The sequence below is a fragment of the Lepidochelys olivacea genome (genome assembly GCF_965140295.1).
Source record: "Lepidochelys olivacea isolate rLepOli2 genome assembly, chromosome: 4".
In the NCBI taxonomy this organism is placed as follows: Eukaryota; Metazoa; Chordata; order Testudines; family Cheloniidae; genus Lepidochelys; species Lepidochelys olivacea.
In genome coordinates this window covers 133,450,049-133,469,969 of record NC_140414.1, presented here as the reverse complement: position 1 = coordinate 133,469,969, position 19,921 = coordinate 133,450,049, and the positions used below count along the sequence as shown (strand labels likewise).

General features: G+C 39.2%; 1 protein-coding gene across 3 annotated transcripts in view; it reads right to left on the bottom strand.

Annotated features, from left to right (window-relative positions):
- The window catches only part of CTBP1 (C-terminal binding protein 1), a 431,872-nt gene that overhangs the window by 388,179 nt on the left and 23,772 nt on the right, over window positions 1-19,921 (bottom strand). For 2 of the 3 annotated variants that reach the window (XM_084626461.1, XM_084626458.1), the window contains exon 2: window positions 11,230-11,359. The exons of the other annotated variant lie outside the window; for it this stretch is intronic. The gene's annotated coding sequence lies outside the window, so the exon portion shown is untranslated. The remainder of the gene's footprint in view (window positions 1-11,229; window positions 11,360-19,921) is intronic. 3 annotated transcript variants of the gene reach the window in all.

The window sequence follows — 19,921 nt, the reverse complement described above, 5'->3', positions numbered from 1 at the left end:
TAATGGGCTCTTCAGTCCAGTAGAGAAAGGTATAGCATGATCTAATGGCTGGAAGTTGAAGCTAGACAAATTCAGAGTGGAAATAAGGCATACATTTTCAACAGCGAGAGTAACTCATCATTAGAACAATTTACCAATGGTTGTGGTGGATTCTCTGTCACTGGCAATTTTTAAATTAAGACTGAATGTTTTTTCTAAAAAGATATGCTCAAGAAATTTTGGGAAGTTCTCTGGCCTATGTTATACAGATGTCAGACTAGATGATCACAATAGTCCCTTCTGGCCTTGTAATCAATGAACCAGGCTCCAAGCAGGAAACCTAGAGACTACAGATCCCCTCTCCCAGACCCAGTCACCTGTAGCTGCCTCCCACCATAGTCTGTTGAGTTCCCAGCAAGCTAACCATAGCTTGCCAAAATTGGCGTATCATTTGTAGCCAGCATCACAAGATATTTTACTTGCCAGACATGCTAAAGATTCATATATCCCTGCTTGTTTCAACCACCATTCCAGAGGAAATGTGTCCATGCTGATGATGGATTCTGCTCGATAATGATCCAAAGCAGTTCAGACCGAAGCATGTTCATTTTCATCACCTCAGTCAGATGCCACCAGCAGAGGGTTGATTTTCTTTTTTGGTGGTTCCGGTTCTGTAGTTTCCACATTGGCCTTTTGTTCTTTTAAGACTTCTGAAAGCACGCTCTATACCTCCTCCCTCTCAGATTTTGGAAGGCACTTCAGATTCTTAAACCTTGTGTTTTGTGCTGTGGCTATCATTAGAAATCTCATATGGTACCTTTTTTGAATGTTGTCAAATCTTCAGTTTAAAAGCGAACAATATACGCTGAGACAATCCAAGATGGCTATAACATGAAATATATGGCAGAATGCGGGTAAAACAGAGCAGGAGACATACAATTCTTCCCCAAGAAGTTCAGACACAAACTTAATAAATGCATTTTTTTTTAAAAAAAGTGTCATCAATATGGAAGGATGTCCTCTGGAATGGTGGCCAAAGCATGAAGGGGCATATGAATGTTTAGCATATTTAGCACATAAATACCTTGCAATGCCGGCTACAAAAAGTAGCATGCGAATGCCTGTTCTCACTTTCAGGTGACATTGTAAATAAGAAGCAGGCAGCATTGTCTCCCGTAAATGTAAACAAACTTGTTTGTCTCATCAATTGGCTGAACAAGAAGTAGGACTGGGTAGACCTGTAGGTGAGAAAGTTTAACATTGTTTTGTTTGTGTGTGCAGTTATCTAACAGTCGTGTGCAGTTGTGTAAAAAAAAATCTATATTTGTAAATTGCACTTTCACGATAAAGAGATTGCACTACAGTACTTGTATTAGATAAATTGAAAAATACTATTTCTTTTGTTTTTTTACAGTGCTAATATTTGTAATCAAAAAAATAAAGTGAGCATTGTACACTTTGTATTCTGTGTTGTAATTGAAATCAATATATTTGAAAATGTAGAAAACATCCAAAATATTTAACTAAATGGTATTATTGTTTAACAGCACGATTAATTGCGCAATTAATCGTGATTATTTTTAATAGTTTGACAGCCCTAATTTTATTTAAAAAATACAAAGAGGGGCTCTCTCTTTCCCATTTAGCTGTTTCTTCCAAACCCTCCAGCATAAATACAGACAAGAGAGATACTTCCTTGTACTAATATGTTTGGGCTGATACAATAAGGTATTTAATGCAACTGCCTTATATTGGTAAATAAAAAACAAACAACCAGAAGACAATGTCTAATATTAACTAGAAGTAAAACTCAAACAAAAACAGAAGTGGAATTTTGGCCTGAAAAAATAGATTAGATGGATAGATATAGATATAACAGGTAAGATATTACACTTCGCCAAGTTTCCCTAAATCAATTAAGACACGTGAAATTTCACATCAATAAGTAGCATAAGCAGGCCTTGAAAAATCCACTTGCCCAGCGCAAGTAGAAATCTTCCATAGGTAAGTGCTTCTTTATGTTTTGCTGAATCTAAGTTTTTAGTGTAAAAAACCAACAAAACAAAAAAGGTTTTGAGCTCTATGGTTGAGAAAAATACCTTTCAAATGTGAACCAAAAATAATCTGTAAAGTGATATCTTCCCAAGTCTGCAGAGGAACAGCTTAATTGCTACCATTCTTAGGGAGTTGGAGGGCAACTGCTACTGTTAATGTACCCAACGTACAAGGCGCAGCCGGGCATAGTTTGAAGCAGGATGCCCTAGCATAGGGCTGTCCTCCCACCCCTCCCACCATCTGAAGCAGGGGAGGCTATGAAAGTTACTGCTATTTGGAGCGGGGACCCAAGTGAGACCAACTATCCCAGCAGAAGGCTTTGTATGGCAAAGGACTTCAGACATTGCAGAAAAGGATTCTGGAGGGTGCTGCCTCTAAGCGGAACCGTCTGTTGAGGAGTGGTAGTATGGACATTCACACACAGGACCCTCTGCCTGGGTGGCAGGAGGGGCCCACATGCAGAGTCCTCTCTGCCAGGGTGGCAAAAGAGGTCCAACTCAGACTTCTCTGCCTGGTAAGGTAGTGTTGGCAGGGGCAGGCAGACCAGCACTTGTGGTCTTCAGGCTGGCCAGACCATCCCTAAACTAGAGCCCACTTTTCCCTCATTTTGGACAGGCTAGGATCTGGTCCTGGAGGAGACAATCCTCACCCTGCCCCTTTTTTCTCCCCTCCCCCCCGCAGAAGGCTCCATTTGTGGGGCCAGCATAAACTGATTTATTAGGGAGAGGATTTTCAGTATTTGATAGGAGTGCTGCAGAATTAATTGATTTATTGGACTCTGGTAGCCTTGCATACACTGGGTTGTTTTTTTTTTTTTGAGGGGATAGGGTCAGCCCAGCATTAGTTATTGGTGGAATGGGCAGCATTAAGTTAGAGAGAGAATGGGGGGAGGAAAGAGAGGATTAACTGCGGAGTAAGAGTTCAGCCACTGGTAGACATGGGTTTTAGGGTCCAAGTAGTGGGGAGCGCCTGACTAGCAGTAGACTGGTCGTCCTGGCTCAGGTTTAGAGTGTCCCTTGGGGGCCCAATGTATTTTGGTCTGAGGAGCTGAGCTTCATCATATTCCCGCCCCCCAAGCAGGATCCAAGTATCCACATTTCTCCTGAATATTTTTTTAAACTTAGAAGCAGTTATTTCACTTGAACAATATATTTAACAGAAGCTGAATAATAGAACAGCTAAGAGCTTGTCTGACCCAGTTCTGCAGTGGTCTGTCCTACTTTCCCAAATACCAATCTATTCCCCTTTTCAGAACTACCCTCACCTTATGACTGCCCCCAATTTCAGCACTGACAAAACTACATCATAGAACAAAACGAAAGGAACACAAGGCATAAAACACTTATTGCCATGATTATATTTTTCTTCTACAGTGTCTATCAGGAGATCTCAATGTGTTACAAATATGAATTAAACCTTTACAACCAAATGAGTTAAGTGATCTATTGGAGAGATCAACTGAACAATGGAAATGCAATCACCTATGGGGTGAATTAAGCAGCACAGCACACTGTACAACAGTATGGAAATAGTTAAATATTCCTTTGCCTAGTCAGGGCACTTACTTGGGTGGGGGGGCAGCAACCAGATACCAGTCCCTGCTCCAATGAATATTTACATAAAGTGAAACAACTATGTTAGGAGAAATTGAGAGAGATCCACCCCAGCATACTCTATAGCTCAGTGGTTAAGGCCTCTGCAATGTGGGAAATCCACACTTAAATCCCTACTCCAAATCAGGCAGCATGGGGACTGGAACCTGGGTCTCCCACATCCTGACTAAATACTCAGACCATAGGGCTGAAGGGTAACAATGGTGGCAATGGTACCACCACCGCCTCTAGTGTTTTCAAATTACCTTTTAATAGCAAAATAGTTAAATGCCCCATACTCGAAATCAAACATTTAATTTCAGGTCAAATGACATTTTGTTTGACCCACAATGATTTTTTCAGTTGTTCCACCTAGACAAACAAAATGCCTCAACCTGAACTTAAATTAGTTTCTCCCCTCACTTCCCTGCCCCACTTTGGCCAGTGGACCACAAAACTGTTTAGTCACACAGCTCTAGTCAGGACCCTATTTTCAAGTATAATCCAAAAGACATCACTTCAAACGCAGCCCAGTGCCCATACCTGGGCACAAGTATGGACTCAAAGCAAAAATGCTACCTACTTCCTGCAACACCTGCATGTTCTTCGGAGGTCTGACAGGATCAGAGCACAAGATGATAGGTTCCAGCGCACACTTTATAAAATAGTCCTCAAATGAATATAAAGGGTTTTGAAAAGCCAACAGCTAAGAAGTTTGACCAATACTGATCCTTGCAGCATCTTTTCCTATTTTATCCTTCAACTGATACTTTCTAGTTTGCTGTCTCCCTAAGATATAATCCTCTTTCAGTTTTCATTCCTGAAGCTCTTCCATCTGTTTTGACTGAATTGCTATATCAATCTTTCTCTGTGTTACAATATCAAAAGATTTCTTGGATAATTTATCAGTCTCTTGTACATGAACTTTGGTCTCTATTCGGCCTCTGACTATTAAGACAGATTTCGTTTAACCTCTCAGCATGAACAATCACATTTTCAGAGTTAAGATATTAATGGATGTAGAAATGGAGATTCTCTGTCCTCAGAGCTTTCGTGAAAATCGACCCACAAAGTAGTGTTCTAGAGCCTAAATTAATTTGACTGATTATAATAATTTTTCTTTTTCACAATGTTTCTTGGTAACAAAAAAATGGCACCGCACACACCACCAGAGATCAAGTTGGACCTGAGAATTTTTCTCTGGATTTTATGTCACCTATAGCAGAAGACATGTTCAGATGGATACTAAGCAAGAAGGATGGAACCAGAGTCACTCTAAATTCAAACAAGTGATTATATTCTCCAGAAACAGTTCTGATTTTTTTAACCTTTAAATAAAGATCACCCCCCACTCCCCCCCCCAAAAATCTTGTTTTACCTGAGTTCTGATTCCTTGTGGTGTGTGTGTGTGTGTGTGTGTGTGTGTGTGTGAGAGAGAGAGAGAGAGAGAGAGAGAAACAACATCTTAGCTAACCAACACTTTACACCCAAATTTACCTCTGCTCCATTTAAACCTGATCCTCTTATTTATTTTAGAATTATATATTATTTACACATATACACGTCAGGAAGACCAAATAACTTAAATTTGGTCATAGAGCTTGCTCAAGATATTAATCCCATATAATTAAGGATTTCAGCGGTATTCTAAATCCTCATTTGGAGTCTTTTTCACATTAAAGCCTCAGCAATTTCAAAGGTATGATGAGCTTTACTGTTAAAATGCCAGAGCTTGTCTGGATTTAGAAACTGGAGTACAGTATCTCTGCCACACTACAACTTTTACTGGAGGCAAACACAAACTATCCTTTTGAGCTTTTAAATCAAAGATTTCAAGTGTGACCCTGAATTTTTAGAACTTCTTAGTCTTGATTTGGCCTATTTGAGTTTGGATCGTCAGAGTCCTGTTGCTTGTTCTGCTGAGCCCCCTTCCTAGTTGTGGTCCAGTTTTTAATCTTTTCAGGTCTGTATAACAAATAGCTGAATACAGATATATAGGGCTTGATTTTCAAAACTGGATTTCCATTTTTGTAGGCAATGAATTGTCAAGAAAAAGCATGAATGAACTGCAGGTACTGTTCACTAAAGCAGCAAAATCAGAGCCACACACTATGAAAAAAATCAACCATTGTGAGAACAAAAAGGGAAAAAAAAGTTACAGTATTTTACACTAGAATCCAGAAAAGGCTGTTAAAACTTTGCAAAAAAGTGTTGCTAATGGTGAAAGTTTAAGTTGATATTTCCTTTCTAAATTCCTATTTCAAGAACCCATAACTTGTGTCTCAAAAGGACAGTGGATTAAGATGTGACTAAAATGGACAGTTGATTCCAATTTGATTTTTCGAAGATGTTCAACAGATCACCCAAAACCTCTTTTCAGGTTTCAAGCAAAAAATAATTGTGGGTTTCAGATTTAAAGAGTTGGTTGAAAAACTAAAATATTTTAGATACTTACACCAAGATTCTCATGAATGGGTATGTAGAGTTCTGTACATTCTGAAGACACCAAAAAGAAGTGGCAAAGAAATACCAGTTTACGCAGTAGAACCCACGAGCAGTGGAACTACACTGAAGAATGTGATAGTCTTGTTTCATACTAAATCCATAGTTAAGGCAAGCTGCTTGAAGACCACCATAAGTCCATGAATAACATTTTTATAGTCAGTTGGTCCCATCCCCCTTTTAAAGTAGTCCTGTCTCCTCAAAATAATGTTTCAAATGAAATTATATTAAAATAATTTAATATTACATGGCCATGAGAACACGCTAAATATTTTCTAGCCATTTAAACAGTTACAAATTTTACCCCCAAAAGTTTTCAATCTCAGATCCTTCTTTTTCAACCCTTTACCCTGTCTGGATAGCAAGGTTCACTTAAATATTACTTGTCATGGTGTGAATACCGGGATTGCAAAATGGCTGCCACCTCTGTACTCCACTGCTGCCAGTCCTCACACCAAAATGCAAAAATGACCACTATGTAATAAAAGCAGGCTCTAAACTCAGATTGGTCTTCTTTAAGCAAGAGGCGGGGAAAAAGCATCCTTTAGAAATGAAGGGAGGACAGATTCACTCACTTTTGGTCTAACCTGAGACAGAGACCTAATTTCCCAAAAATAAATAAGTGTAGTAGGTCTATGATCTTCTGTGTTAGATACATCCAGTACTAGAATCTTCCTGGAAGTCCTTATTTTTGGTCCTCCCACAAGTTGAGGTGTCAGCTATTTTGAAAGCTTCTTTTGAAAAGTCAAGCTATGCTGAGGTAAAAACCTGGAGAATAAGTGAGTTGCAGACTAACTTCTAGGGTACATTACCCCTTTAGAGATGTGCCTTGGGATACAGAACTGCTGATTATCACTGATCAAAGAGATTGATCATTTTTGCTGTCATAATGGAAAGAAGTTTAATGCCTGATTGTTCAAAAGCCCTTCGTAAAGAAATGTGTACACTTATAGTACACTATCAATAATGCTACTACTAAGGGCTTGTCCATACAGAGACTTAGTGTGTAGCAAGCCAGGGTGTGAATGTATATCACTCTAGCCTACCACATACTAAGTCACAATGTGGACCCTACTACTGCACATGAGGGAGCTTTTAATGCGCGATAGCAGAGTCCACACGGCCACTTACTGCACAGCAGGCTAGAGTACTATAGATTTACAACCTTGCTTGCTGCAAACTGATTGTGTAGACAAGCCCTAATAAAGGAGCTGTGCTTTCAATCCTTGCAGAGCAAGTAGTAGAAGAATTGCCAACTAGTAATCAGACTGCTTATGTTTACATTCTGAAACTGACATCTGTCAAACAAAAATACATACACAAAAAGAAATAGGAAAAAAAACTGTTTAAATGACAACTATGAAAAATTTCCCATAGGCAGTACTAATATATTTTTTCCATTTATATTTAAATTTACTATTTTTTCCTACATATTTCTATTTGATTCCACATTTATGTTGTCAAACCTACAAACAATATTTGAAATCTTCTTAAAAAGTCAAAGAAACAGTTTCATGTTAGTAAAACTTAAATTACTTATATCAACTTGCCAGCAGTCATGACATACATTTTATTATTATACATTACATTTATACATTTAAACCCTTATTTTACATTGGTTAGCTCTTTTACGTAAGAACGGCCATACTGGGTCAGACCAATCGTCCATTTAGCCCCATATGCTGTTTTCCGACAGTGGTCAATGCCAGGTGCTTCAGAGGGAACAAACAGAACAGGCAATCGTCGAGTGATCCATTCTGTTGTCCACTCCAAGCTTCTGGCAAACAAAATCTAGGAACACTCAGAGCATGGCGTTGCATCCTTCGCCATCCTGGCTAACAGCCATTGATGGACCTATCCTCCATGAACTTATCTAGTTTTTTTTAACGGTGTTGTAGTCTTAGCCTTCACAACATCCGCTAGCAAAGAATTCAACAGGTTGACTATGCTTTGTGTGAGAAAATACTTCCTTTTGTTTATTTTAAACCAGCTGCCTATTAATTTTATTCGGTGACCCCTAATTCTTGTGTTCTGTGAAGAACAACATTTCCTTATTCACTTTCTCCACATCAGTCAAGTTTTTATAGACCTCTATCATATCCCCTTAGTCGTCTCTTTTCCATGCTGAAAAGTCCCTGTCTTTTTAATATCTCCTCAAATGGAAGCTGTTCCATACCCCAATCATTTTTGTTGTCCTTCTCTGTACCTTGAATTGCATGCAGTATTCAAGACGTGGGCATACCATGGATTTATATAGAGACATTATGATATTTTCTGTCTTATTATCTATCCCTTTCCTAATGGTTCCCAACACTTTGTTAGCTTTTTTGACTGCTGCTGCACATGGAGCAGATGTTTTCAGAGAATTATCCACAATGACTGCAAGATCTTTCTTGAGTGGTAACAGCTAATTTAGATGATGGTAACCCCATCATTTTGTATGTATAATTAGGATTATGTTTTCCAATGTGCATTACTGTGCATTTATAAATATTGAATTTTCTCTGCCATTTTGTTGCCCACAGTTAATAGTACCACATACCACAGTTAGTAGTTCTGCAATTTCATATTTGAGCTCCTTCAGAACTCTTGGGAGAACAACATCTGATTACAGTAACTTATTACTGTTTAATTTATCCATTTGTTCCAAAACCTCCCCTAATGACACCTCAATCTGGGACAGTTCCTCAGATTTGTCACCTAAAAAGACTGGCTCAGGAGTGGGAATCTCCATCATATCCTCAGCCATGAAGACAGATGCAAAGAAATCATTTAGTTTCTCTGCAATGGCCTATCTTCCCTGATTGTTCCTTTAGTACCTTGATTGTCCGGTGGCCCCATTGATAGTTTGGCAGGCTTCCTGCTTCTAATATCCTTAAAAAGAAATTGCTATTACTTTCTGACTCTTTGGCTAGTTGCTCTTCACGTTGTTTTTTTGCCTGCCTAATTATACTTTTACACTTGACTTGCCAGAGTTTATGCTCCTTTCTATTTTCTGCAGTAGGATTTAACTTTAAATTTTTAAAAGTATGTTTTTTTGTCTCTAACCAATTTCTACTTTGTTGTTTAGCCATGGTGGCACTTTTTTGGTCCTCTATGTTTTTAATTTTGGGGTATACATTTAATTTGAGCCTCTATTATGGTGTTTTTTTAAAGTTTCCATGCAGTGTGCAGGCATTTCACTTTTGGGACTGTACCTTTTAATATCTGTTTAACTAGTTTCTCATTTTTGTGTAGTTCCCCTTTCTGAAGTTAATGCTGTGGTGGGCTTCTTTGGTGTTTCCTGTCCACCCTCACAGTAATGTTAAATTTAATTACATTATGGTTGCTATTATCAAGCGGTTCAGCTATAATTTACTTCTTGGACCTGATCCTGAGCTCCACTTAGGATTAACTCAAGAATTGCCTCTCCTCTTGTGGGTTCCAGAACTAGCTGCTCCAAGAAGCAGTCACTTACGGTGCCAAGAAATTTTATCTTTGCATGCACAAAAGCACATTTTTAAAAAGGGAACAGAGTAGCAGACTCTCTATCCAGGATTGCAAATTACCTTCTTCCAGAAACTGATGCCTATAAACTCCAGTATCTAAGAATAATGACAGGTTTCAGAGTAACAGCTGTGTTAGTCTGTATTCGCAAAAAGAAAAGGAGTACTTGTGGCACCTTAGAGACTAACCAATTTATTTGAGCATAAGCTTTCGTGAGCTACAGCTCACTTCATCGGATGCATACTGTATGCATCCGATGAAATGAGCTGTAGCTCACGAAAGCTTATGCTCAAATAAATTGGTTAGTCTCTAAGGTGCCACAAGTACTCCTTTTCTTTTTGAGTATCTAAGAAGGCACTTAAAAGTGATCACAAGTGGTCTCCACAAGTGGTCTCCCTGCCACATGCAGGGGAATGAGACGATTTTAGCTCGGCAAGTAGAATCAGTGGGAAAGTACTTGTACTCAGGAGTTTCACACCAATCTATGTATTGTAAAGCTGCCAGTCAATTTAAAAGAACAATTCAAAAAGAGAAGAATATAGAGTTTAGAAACTAATAACTCATTGGTAATTAGTTTAAAAACTACAACTCATCACCAATGGGCAGTGAGGGTGGGAGACAAACTATAAAGTGAGCGCCCAACATTTAATTTCCTCATTCTGATGGAAAATAAGCACTAATTCAAAAAAAGTAACTCTTTAAAGAAAGATAATTGTGGTCTCAGTAATTGAAGAATAAAGAAAGGATTGAAAGCAAACATGAAAATAAATTTATGCATACTTCAATAAAATAAAATATACTTCAATAAAAAGGTGCTGACCCGGTCAAACTAGGAGTTGTATACAATTTTTTTTAAAGTAATCAACAGTAAAAGGTACAAGTTAAAAACATTTACTAGAAAGAAGAACAGGACAGATTAAAGAATATGGGCAGTATAAAAACCAAAGAGGCCAATGTTGCTGCTAATTCTTATGAGGAATTCCCAATGTCATGGTCCCCAGAGATACCCAAAGTTGTGAGGCACTGCACTACTCCCTGCCATTAGTGTGCAGCAGTCATGTCTGTGCCTGCTGTGGATCATCTCCCGGAAGCCACCAGCCTCTGGCCGCACAAGCACTACTTTCCAGGCGCCCACAGGCCTCACTTTCTGTACAGGAGCGAAAGGTGCACACCAAGCATTCCCTGTAGCGTCAAGCCCCTTATCAACTGAGCACTCACAGAATTACCAGGCCTGCGATTCGCAAGGGAACAGTACACACTAGCTTGTAAGACTAAACTCCATCACTTTGCTGAACACCACAGCACTGAGATCTATTTATAGTGAAAACAAAAATAAGTTTATCAAAGAACAGAGATTCAACTTACAGTGGGTAACAATATTAAAAACAAACGGTTACATAAAATAAAATCATAACAAGCTTTCTAGAGACTAAAAACTTTAACAAGCTACTCTTGTTGAAAGGTGCTCTCTTAATTTTGCTTAGCTTTTTCCAGCATTTTCAGCCAAGCATGTCTGAAATCCCTTTTGCAACGAAGCAAAAATTGCTGCCCTTTTAAGTCCTCAGTGAAGGATGCCAGGGGGTCTTCCCTATTCCCCAAATATAGTAAAACAAACCTCTTAAGTGCACCTCAAGATAAGGCTCTCTTCCCCTGCTGATCTTCTTCTCTTCCTGCTGATTTCTTACTGAAGTTCCGTCTTACAATCCTTCATTTACATTCATCTCAGACTGGTGATAGGAAGCCCACTGTGAATGAGACAATACTTAATTTACATGTAAACAGATGTCTAAACATCTCTGGTCTGACAGAAAACTGGGTTTTCACCTTTGCTGGTGACCAGCCCCCATACTTAGACTTTAACAACATATTTTCAGTCTACATACATAGCTCTTTACACAGTGTCTGTACATACATTTCACAATGATACTGATGACTGGTGAGACACTGGCTTGCACTTGAGGCCTCACATGACATTCTTTGGTGAAATGGAATACACATACCAGAATCAGAAGATTCCTGAACCCTTCTGCACCTCCTTGCAGTTGGCATCAGGAGGTTCTTGTGTGACACCCAAGTACTTCAAATGAGATTTTTACCCAAAAAAGGGCTGCAGAATAAGAAAAATCAAAGTCAGTGAAACAAAGACGTTACCAAAGATTATTCTAAATAAGACAGGATGTTATAACTAAAATAAAAAAGAAAGGTTAGTGATGCAGGCTGTGACTATATATGATGGTAAGGGTAATCTGACAGGAGAGACCTGTTTTTAAAAACAGTTAATTCTCTTTGCCTCTATTTGAGAAAAATGAGAATTTAAGGCAACCTCCATCAGTAAGAATGAAAGGTAAAAACAAACAGGCTTTCGACATGAGGAATGATAAAGTTCTGGTAGAAGACAGATGTACTATGCAAGCCATTTCTCAAATGCAGTTGTACCACAGCTATGTAGAACTAGATACTATTTATCCAAAAGTGTGTGTTTTAAGGCAGAAAAGGCATTATGGTTCTAGATCCCTGTGGACACTGTGGCTCTTGAATATATGTGTGCAATCCATGTAGTGTTAGAGGAGGAAGAGTGTATTAAAGCAGAGGTCAGAATTTAACTCTCACTGAATCTGGTTTTGAATAGTGATGCCACAAAGCTAGTTCCTGAAAAAGTGGAGGGAATCAGCTTAGATGGTTTGGACATGAGTCAAGAAGCTTGGAAGAATGTATAGGAAACAAAGTGCTAAATGAAGAAGAGAAGGGTTGGAAGAACCAAAACTAGATGGAGGTCATACTAAAGAATGTGATTAGCTGCAGTTTGAGGAACTGCTTCAAGACAGACTGGAATGCAGAAGAACTCAAAGAGCTGACCCCATACAGATGACGAAAAAAATGGGGGGGTAGTGGTGAAATGTACAGTCAAGGTTGTGATATTCCCCAGCCTGAAACGATTTTTTTCCCCAAATTGGGAGATAAAAACAAAAGCTGATATCCTGGATCAACACTGAGCAAGCTGGAGTGGTCTTCTAAAAATTGAAAAAAATATATACATATAGCTTGTGCTCTGGGTAGAATGCTTCTATAATTTTGGTGCAACTAACTAGAACACAAAATCCTTCAATGAAAAGGGATTTGGGGTGGAAATCAGGACCTTTAATTTTAAGTGCTAGAAGAGAAAAGGAACTCAGGATTAGGTTTCATCAAGCCATACCTCAGCCTCTTTTTCCTCTTCTGGGCTCAAGATATGGTCTTTGTATTTCAAATTAGTTAAGTTGGCTAAGTAATGGGAAGGTCCCATAGTTTCAATTTGTGCTTGTGTGGTTCTAATTAATAAATTGGAACACCACAGATTTTCTTTGCCACGTCGACAGTGGTGTTACCAATTTGTAATCTGTCAAGATAAAAAAAGCCATTTGAGAAGATTTTGGGTAAGTTTAATACTTATGTTTTTGATCCAAGTCCTTCTTGTGAACAGAAGAAATAACAATAAGCTTCTTGTAACTATATATTAATGAGAAAGAGAGAGAGTGTGAATCTTCTTGCAAGCTTCTCCAAGGGCAATTGGGGAATCAATACTTTTTTCAGTCAACCAACCACGAGGCTGATAGCAGTTGCAGAGGCATTTTTGAACTTCCACAATAGGCTTTAGGATTCTGTTTCATATTACTGCTTTCCCAGTGAGGTTTTAATAGCATGCTCAGCATCCATACTTCAGAAGTTTAGGATGACTTCACCTGAGAATCTGTGTCATACTGTTCTCTGGATTCTTATAAGGGACCTTCAGTAGTTTGGATATAATATTCTGCACTTTTCTTTCAGTGTAGAATCACTAGCGTTAAGTTGGGGCACCTTTTCCCCCATAGGGATGCTTGCAGATATTTCAGTCATTCCTCAAATTTAAACCCTCTCCCCCGGCCCAAAAAAACCCACTTTGCTTTAATTTCAATTTTTTGGTTCTTCCTTTAATTTTCTTCCATTTCTTCATTTGCAGCACCTAGCAGTCGACCTGAGAGTTTAAAATCCATCTGTAGGGATATATCCAGGACAAAATGCTTCAGTCTTTTCTTTAAATTGCCCATTCTGTGCAATGTTTCACATAACGTTAGCGTAAAAGAGGTTACAACTTTCTTTACAAGTTGAAGTTTTTGCCTTTCAAGTTTTTTTAAATGGCAAAATTGCTGATTGACATTTGCTATTTTTGGGTGCTAGAAAAGAGAGCACTCAGGAATAAAGTAAATGTTGAAGAGAAACAGGAAGGCATCAAAAAGGGACTTAAATTATCATTCTGGCTACATTTTGAAAATGTCTCATTTGCACGATCAGACTCACCAATGTTCTGTTCTTCCACTTTGTCTATTAAAGTTTCATTCAATGGCATATTTAATCTTTAAGAACGAAAAGAAACCAATTTTCTGCACTTACTGAGATGAGCATGTCTCTTTTCAATCTTGTTACTTAACAACTCCTGACAACGTTTACAATTTTTCTTTAGATAAATTATCTATTTTCATTACTTCAGTACATTCAGTCACTTGTTTCCTACCACTTCAACTTTTGGCAAGTTGAGTCACATGAATTCATACCCTAGTGCTCGGCAATCAGTAAATGCTATTCACAAGTTTGCAGTATCAATAAGCAGTTTTCACATTTACTAGTTAGAATGAGAAACAATCACCTAGTGAATTAAACCCTGTGAAGACAAACATAAGATGAACTATTAAGTTTTATACAGAGCCATATTGCTGGATGCCCTTGCGCACTTTCAAGAAGTATCTAGATCCCAGCAAACCAATCCTTGAATAATACACAATTTCACCTGCTCACCTCTTCAGCACTCAACACTGGAATCTGCCTAACAGACAAACCCTCTCTCCAATCACTGGCTTCACCCACTCTTCTTCTATAGGCTTCTAGACAGTTTTATAATTTTTATGGTCTCCTAAAAAGGCATAATTCATTACTTCCATAGTAATATTTTAGAATGTTCTTTTAGAAACTAAAATTGTGTTTCTAATATTAAAAAAAACCACTTTCAAATATACCATATTCATGTAAATACTTCCAAGTGACATAAAAGTTCAAAAATGAAACTCCCATTTAATTGTTCCCCTCCCATTTACAAAATATTAAAATGCAAACAAACAAAAACCACCACAAGCCAACACCATCACATTTGTTTTTTTACAATCCTGTAGGAAGTTTTAAGTGCCATTGTAATTTTTTTTTACAAGTCCAAACATAACAAGCTTATAATCCTTGCAATAACAGAATAGTAAAAGAATAGAATATCAAGCCCAGGACTTTTTATATTTTACTTTATAAGAAAAAGCTCTGTTCTAGTAAGCACTTAAACTGAATTCAAACTTATTTATGAGGGAGACAGATTTTAGTTGTAGAAAAGAAAAACAATTAATACATTTGAGATTTAAGTATTTGGTTCTGTAGTTTCCCTGTAGCCATTTCCATACTCGGGATAAAAACCTGGTAGGAGTCAAATTCATGAGTAATCCCAGTACTACAAGGAGGCTTACAACATGCAAAGACATTTTAGAAAAAAAACTCCGTCCAAAATGATTCTCTGTTCCAGCTCCCTTAAAACATTTGGCGCAGGGCACCGGCAAGACAACATAAGCTGTAATTTAAGACTCACTAAGTAACTGTTTATGCAGGTGTCTTTATACACTGTACCAAGTTTCAATTCCAACACAAGAATGGTAACAAAAAATGCTAGGGAAGGGAAAACAATGAGATTTTCCTACTTGTAATTTTATTTTGTTTGAAGTCACTTGATGTCAGTGTGGACCAATGTGCTGTCCGGCATCCCCTTGATTCATCTATCTGCCTGGTCACCAACAGTCACAACTCTTCCTGCAAAGTAGCACTTAGTGGTTGCTGTGTAAGACTGTCTCCAGTCAACTTCAGACATTACTAAATATATTAATTTGTTAATGAACACTGCAATCTTTGCAAATGCTAAACTGAACTATTTTCTGGTCCAAGTTGGAGAGCAATTTAGACTTGTGTATGGTATCAGAGTCCAATCCCAGCAAGGACCAATGTGAATACCTACTCTCACCTTCTGTAAAACACAAGCCATAGAACTTCCGCAAAATAATTCATACGGCAGATCTTTTAGAAAAAACACCCAATCTTGATTTTAAAATTGCCAGTGATTGAGAATCCATCACAACCCTTGGTAAATTGTTCCAGTGGTCAATTATTCTCACTGTTAAAAAATTATGCCTTATTTCCAGTCTGAATTTGGCTAACTTCAACTTCCAGCTATTGGATCATGTTATATCTTCTTCTGCTAGACTAAAGATCCTATTATCAAATATTTGTTCCCCCATGTAGGTACTTAAAGGCTGTAATCAAGCCACCCCTTAGGCTTCTCTTTGTTAAGCTAAATAGATTGAGCTTCTTGACTCTCTCTCTCTCTCTATACAAGGCAAGTTTTCTAACCCTTTAATCATTCTCATGGCTCTGTTCTGAACACTCTCGAATTTATCAATATCCTTCTTGAATATTGCACACCAGAACTGGACACAAAATTCCAGAAGCAGTCACACTAGTGTATAGATATGCAAGCACCCCCTTGGCTTGAAATGGTTTCCATCATATACAGGGTTTACAGTTTTGTTCAGTGGCTTTCAGCACTCTTCCCCCACCCCGCCCACTATAAAAAAAAAAGTGTTCCAGCACCACTGCATTAGTGCCAAATACAGAGGTAAAATAACCTGTCTACTCCTACTGAAGATCCCCCTGGTTATCTATCAAAGGATTACATTTGTCCCTTTTGGCCACAGCATCTTATTGGGAGCTCATGTTCAGCAGACTATCCACACAGGCCCCCAGATCTTTTTCAAAGTCACTGTTTCCCATGATAGAGTTCCCCCATTCTGTAAGTATGGCCTACATTCTTTGTTCCTGGATGCGTACATTTAGCCATATTAAAAAAAAAACACATTGTTTGTTTGTGTCCAGCTTACCAACCTATCCAGATTGCTCTGTATCTGTGACAGACTTCATTATTTACCACTCCCCCAATTTTTGTGTCATCTGTAAACTTTATCAGTGATTATTTTATGTTGTCTTTCAGGTCATTGATAAAAAATGTTAAATAGCACAGGGCCAGCCACCTATCCTTGCAGGACCCTACTAGAAGCACACCCGCTCAATGATGATTCCCCATTTACAATTACATTTTGAGACCTAGAAATTAGCAAACTTTTAATCCATTTAATGTGGACTACATTAATTTTATATTGTTCTAGTTTTTTTAATCAAAATGTTATCTTATAAAAATCTACATATTACAACAATATTACCTTTATCAACAAAACTTGTAATCTCATCAAAAAAGGTATCAGGTTAGTTTGACAGGATCTATTGTCCATAAATACTTGATTAATAAAGAATAAAAAAAGTAAAATTATTGGCATTAATCAAATCCCCTATCAGCCATAGCAACCAACTCTTGCCTTGCATCCTCTGGCAATCTGTCCTTAAAGTTTAAGATATTGTCCCAGAGGTTAAAATCATAGCATTCCAGAAATGCCTGGTGGTTGAGTCTGAGCTGCTGCCCAGCTGTTGAATAAAGTTTCTGTCAAAGAGATCAAGCTTCTTTTCATCTATTGCTTTTGGATAGGTGCCTGCTGACACTGGCATTCTCTATCATTGTCAGCTCATAACACCAACAACCCCAGAGAAGAGTGCATGTAAAAAGTTCAAACCCCTGAGAGGGAACGTAATATCTGCACTCAGACCTTTTTGCTTTGGGAAGAAGTGAAGAGGAAGTTTGCCACAGCACCTTGGTGGGCTCAAGGATAGCATCATTAATTGGGAGCACCACTCCAACAAAAGCTAAAAATGACAGTCTCTTGAACCGCGTCCACCCACATATCCAAGGTGGAAGCCACCCTCTTTAAAAGGTCCTGAAGGCTTTATAATCATCAGGCAGAGGTGAGGAATTCTCTGACAGCACTTCCTCATCTGGTGGTGAAGAGGAGGAAACCAAAGCTGAATGCAAAGGAGCCTCCTCCAATTCCTCTATGGGAAAATTCCCCAGACCACTTTCCTCTTGCTTGGTATCAAGCCCAGTACCAGGAGTAGTTGCCTGCTTCACTTGGTAGAGTGGGTCTTGATGGCTATTAGATGAATTAGAGTGAGCAGGGTGCAGAGATGACCTTGAAGCTGAGATTAATCCCTAAGTGTTTCAAAACGTCATGAAGGCCCTGGTGCCCAATTTCTTTCACGCCATGGATCTCTACTGGCTGAGCAAGATGGAGCCTCTAGTGGGTGGAGGGAATGGTGAGGTACATGATGTGACTGACACATATGCGAGCTGACCCCTGAGTCAGAAGATTAATCAGTTTCCTCCGACCAATGGGGAGGCTGTTCCTGTTGGTGCCAGGTATTGATGTTGGGAGCCCAGAGAAGACAGCATTGGAGAGATAGTCATAGCTTTCTGTCTGGAAGGCACTATATTCTGCTGAGACAAAGAAAACAGCATTGTACAATGAGACCCTTGAGTGTCCAGAGGTGTCCATAATGCCTGGAGGTGATCACAGTGCTGTATGCTGGGATGAAGCAATTGACAAGGTTTTAGTAACAGCTGACAGTACTGGGGCAAGAGGACTCTTGGACTGCCAACAAAACTGGTACAGAGACATTCAGCAGATCCATCGCCGCAACATATATTGGAGGAGTTGATGGCACTGGGACAGTCTTTTGCTGCTGAGACAAGGGGGACAGCACTGCTGAACTTGATGGTGCCACTTTGGCTTCACGGAGACCAGCCCCTTGTACCAGATCCAGCATTGATGGTCATGTCTGAGTAGATGACCACCTTGGGGAGTGCCTCTGCCTCAAGTACACTCCTCTTTTTCTCAGCATGTTTGATGGAATTTGGTGCCAGGAACCTCCCTGTCCTGGATACTGAGGCTTTCAAAGCCAGATACTGGTGCCTCTTCCTCAGGATGCAGCCAAAACAGGGGGAGCACTCCTCATGGAAGTGGATGTGCTCAATACCCACTCCAAAGGGAGGCTCCAAGAGTATGTACAGAGCTGCCTCCATCAGAAGAAATTTATGTCTGGCTTCCCTGTCTTTTTTTGGTCCTTGGATCTATATTCCTACAAATTTAGCACAGATTCCTAATGTGAGTCTCCCTGAGACACTTCAGGCAACAGAGCATGGGTCACTCAATGGCTTTGTTTTGCAGGAATGGCAGGGCTTGAAACCTGGTGACTGAGGCAAGCCCCAACAATGGTATAGTACCCAATAATGGAAACTGAAGTATATATAAAAACAAAACAAAAAAAATGCAAAAAATCTGCCCCCCCCCCCGACTTATTACGTAAGTAATATGCTGCGTAATGCTAAAACAGACTCAAAGAAAATGAGTACCAACTAAATACAAATAGAGTGTGGAAAACTTGTGATAGCAAGATAATACGCTCCAACTACTGTCTCAGGTAGTCAGAAGGAACTGAGGGTGGTTGGGGGCGTCTCGGCCTTTTATACCATCGCACAACAGCGCAAGACCACAGAGGGTGCAAGTGCTGTCCTGACGGGTACCACTGAGGGAAATCTCCCCCACAACAGTGCACTGTGAGCACACATGATCATTCGAAGAAAAATGGTGTATGATGCTGAAGCAAGACACAGCCAACCCAGAATTATTTAAATTACATAATACTGTAGGTTTGATATCCAGCTGGCTTTGAAAATTACTAGTGAAATATAAAAACCAAATAAATCTAAAACAGAAAAAGCACCTGTATAGTTTCAGAACAGACAATTCGACTTCATTCACATGAAAGCATGAGCTCTAGATTTAGACACCTGCTATCCAGAGGCTACAAAAGATTACGCCCTTGAGAATGGTACTGGGGAAGTACACTGCTGGAAAATCAAGTACTAGCTTCTGAGAACTTGGCTTTTCACCTGGGTGCTGCACTTAAGTAGTAGTTAGTCATCTTGTATAGTAACAATGGTTCTTTGAGATGTGGGTCCCTATGAGTGACCCACTGTAGGTGTGTCTGTGTCCCTGCGCTGCTGATCAGAAAACTTTGGTAGCAGTGTCTGTCCAGTCCATGCATGTGCTGCTCCTTGCCTGCCACGAGGCTAGCCAGCATGAGTGGGTGATCCCTCCTCAGTTCCTTCTCTACCGCAAAGTCAATTACTAGAACTCTGAAGTAGAGGGGAGGAGGGTGGGTCATCCATAGGGACACATATCTTGAAGAACCATCTTTACTGTACAAGACGAGTAACTTCAAGAAATGTCCATATGGGTACTCCACTGTAGGTAATTCCTGGGCAG